The sequence below is a fragment of the Peromyscus leucopus genome, chromosome 16_21 (genome assembly GCF_004664715.2).
Source record: "Peromyscus leucopus breed LL Stock chromosome 16_21, UCI_PerLeu_2.1, whole genome shotgun sequence".
NCBI classification, from domain to species: Eukaryota; Metazoa; Chordata; class Mammalia; order Rodentia; family Cricetidae; genus Peromyscus; species Peromyscus leucopus.
This window is the reverse complement of record NC_051084.1, coordinates 12,080,477-12,084,010: the sequence shown is the minus strand read 5'-3', so window position 1 is coordinate 12,084,010 and position 3,534 is coordinate 12,080,477.

The window sequence follows — 3,534 nt, the reverse complement described above, 5'->3', positions numbered from 1 at the left end:
CCAGCAGTTGGGAGGCAGAGGCAGGTGGATCTCTGAGTTTGAGGCCAGCCTGGTTTACAGAGTGAATTTCAGGCCAGTCAGGGCTACACAGTGAGACCCTGTCTCAATAATAGTAGTAATAATAATAATAATAATAATAATAATAATAATAAATCTTTTAAAAAATGATAAAGTATGTGGGATAATTTAAAGTTCCAAGAGGATTACAATAAAACAAAAACCGATCAAACACACAGCTGGAGGGCCTGGCTTTGAAAAGGCTGGGAGCCCTTGGCTGTGAGGACTTGACCCAGGGCACCAGCGGGCTGAGGAGAGGCAGCAAATTTGACCCAGCACATGGACGCTTTGGCACCGTGAGTTGAAAGGCTTGCAGCAGGGATGTTCTGACCCACAGGATCAGCCCAGGCAACGTGTCCTCAGAAAATGTTACCAAACCATCATCTGGCTTAAGTCTGCTCCAGAGGCAAGCTACAGGATGGTTGGTGACATGGGACTTAAAAATAGCATGCCCTGTCCACTGAGGAGCCCAGATACCCGGCTGTGGTGCCGGGCACAGGGTCCTCCTTCTGCCACACCATCATCACAAAGCATCATACCTGTCCCAGATACAGACCCTGAGATGAAGCTTCGGGAAGGGAGGGATGAGGAGGTGGGAAACTGAGCAAGGCAGGGGGTTTCTCAAGCTCCCTTCGGAGCCTGAATCCGCCTGGGAACCTCCTGGTATGGCCCAGCAAAGGGTGACTTGTTTATTTATTTATTTTCCTTTTCTTTCCTTTTTTTGAGACCAGCCCTGTCTGGTCAAGATTAGCCTCCAACTTGTGGTAATCCTCCTGTCTCACTCTCCAAATCTTCTCAATTCTGGGATTTCAGACATGAACCACCATGCTAGGCTTCTTCTTCTTCTTTTTGAGCATGTACTGCTTTTTCTTTTTAATTTTTTAAAATTTATTTTTATGTGCTTTGGTGTTTTGCCTCATGTATGTCTGTATGAGGGTGTCGGATCCCCTGGAACTGGAGTTACAGACAGTTGTGAGCTACCATGTGGGTGCTGGGACTTGAACCTAGGTCCTTTGGAAGAGCAACCAGTGCTCTTAACTGCTGAGCCATCTCTCCAGCCCCCATGCTAGGCTTTTAAAAATACATATTTAATTCATTGTATGTGTGCAAGTGATACTGTGCCTTGAGGTGTGTGGAGGTCAGAAAACAGCTTTTGTAGGCAGTGGGTTCCAAGCCTCAAACTCAGGTCCTTAGGTTCACCCTCCTCACCTTCTCACCTTCTTCATCTCACCCTCCACCCTCTTCACCCTCCTCCCTCATCTTCCTCAGCCTCCTCACCTCCACAGCCTCCTCCCTCTCTACCCTCCTCACCCTCCTCCCTCCTCACCCTCCTCACCTCCACAACCTCCTCACCTCCTCCCCCCGCCTCACCTCCTCCCCCTCCCCCCTCCCCCTCCTCCCCCTCCTCCCTCCTCCCCCTCCTCCCCCTCCTCCCCCTCCTTCCTCCTCCCCCTCCTCCCTCCATACCCTCCTCCCTCCTCACCCCCTCAAGCCTAATTGTGTAGCGGAAATGTCTTACTGGTACAGAGTTGTCCTTTTCTCCAAGTGTCTGTCACATCCCTGCTGCTCAGGGCACTACAGCCCCTCAGGCCGTCCCACAGGTGCTTTCCAAACTTCTGTTTCCTGTGCCCTTCTGCCCTGCGAGGCGGCAGCCAGCACGTCTAACCACGTAGGCTAACGTGCCGCCGCCTGCCGCCGCCTCCCGCGTACGAGAGCGGCGAGCAGTTTTTTAAATATTTACAATTTCCATTGCTTTGATGAGCGTGCCTGTGAGTGCTCGTGGGCCACACAGCTCCAGAGTGGAGGGCTGAGGGCGGTTTGCAGGAGTCCGCTGTGGCCTTCCACCTGTGGGTCCTGGGGGTGCAGCGCAGGGCAGCCTTGGGGGAAGGCAGCTTCATCCACTGAGCCCTTTCGGTGGCCCCCAAATCGTTAAAATCACATTATTTATTTATTGTGTGTCTGTCTGTCTGTCTGTCTGTGGAGTGTACCATAGCTGTCAGTGGAGGTCAGAGAACACATGGCTGGAATCGGTTCTCTCCTTCCACCGTGGGGGTTCCAGGTGTGGACTCGGCTTGGCAGGCTTGGCAGCAAGCCTCTCTACCTGCTGAGCCCTCTCGCTGGCCCCTCCAGAGGCCTTCCTGAGGTGACAGGGGCCTTCCTTAGGTCCCCAGCCCACGGCAGCCAGCGGGATCTGGAGTGTCAGAAGACCGAGGCCCCTCAGCAGGCCTCGCTTCCTCTGCCTGACTCCTGCTTCCTCTTGTGTCCCATGCCCTCCCCTGGCACTGCCAGCCGAGGTCACCGCTCCTGACACAGCACATGCCAGGTCCCCACCCTCCCAACCAGTCCTGGCCGCCCCACTGAAAGCGAAAGGAGGATTTGGAACTGAACAAAAAAATAATAAAACCACGGGAAGGGAAGAAACAGCTGTCAGAATGTTGGAAAAATTCCCAGCAGGAGTTTCCAGCCCTCAAGGGCTTGCCAGGCTGACAACCTGGAAACTCCGACCCAACAGTCTTCCCGCGGGTGGAAGCGCTGCCCGGCGTCCCTGGCATGTGTGGCTGAAGGCCAAGCTGAGTTTAGAAGGTCAGCTATGGTGCGAGGGCCAGGGTTACGCGGAGGGGACACAGGGAGGATGGACGAGGGACCGTGACGGGACACAGGGTCACAGCACGGAGGGTACAGGCCCTTCTGGAGGCAGCTCACCAAGAGGAGGAGACTTGACAGAGTCCTGCAGTGGGTGGCAGTTGGTGGCCTCTGTGTAGGTGCTTGGAGGCCTGGGACTAGCCAGGTGCTGGAGGCCCCCAAATTCTTGCCTAAGCCGGAATTCCCACACCCCCTCTGGGACTGTGAAGGGGGCCTGGAGAAGGCTTGCAGGCAGGGAGATAACAGGAGCCTGCATGGACCTTCAGGACAGCATGCTCAGGCCAGGCAAGGGGCCTGCAGGCTGCCACCGCCAGGGCCCGTCCTCAGGCCTCACAGGAAGGAAGGAAGATGAAGGGCAGATGCACGAGGCTGAGAGATGGGAGCCGATGAATGGGCCAAACCAGCCAAGGTGCTTCCCGCCAAGTCTGAACCTCTGGAACCACGTGATAGAAGGAGAGTATTGACCCCTGAAAGGTGTCCTCTGACCTCCACACGTGTGCCACACCACGCATGCCCACGCTCACACACACAAAACAAAGAAAGGATGTAAAGAGATGTTTTAATTAATTAAAAAATCATTTATTGCCAGGCAGTGGTGGCGCACGCCTTTGATCCCAGCACTCAGGAAGCAGAGGCAGGTGGATCTCTGTGAATTGAAGGCCAGCCTGGTCTACAGAGCGAGTTCCAGGACAGCCAGAGATATACAAAGAAACCCTGTCTCAAAAAAAAAAAATATTTATATGGATGTTTTTGTCTGCATGCATGTCTGTGCATTGTGTGTGCCTGGTGCCCGAGGAGACCAGAAGAAGGCATCCGATTCCCTGAAACTGGACT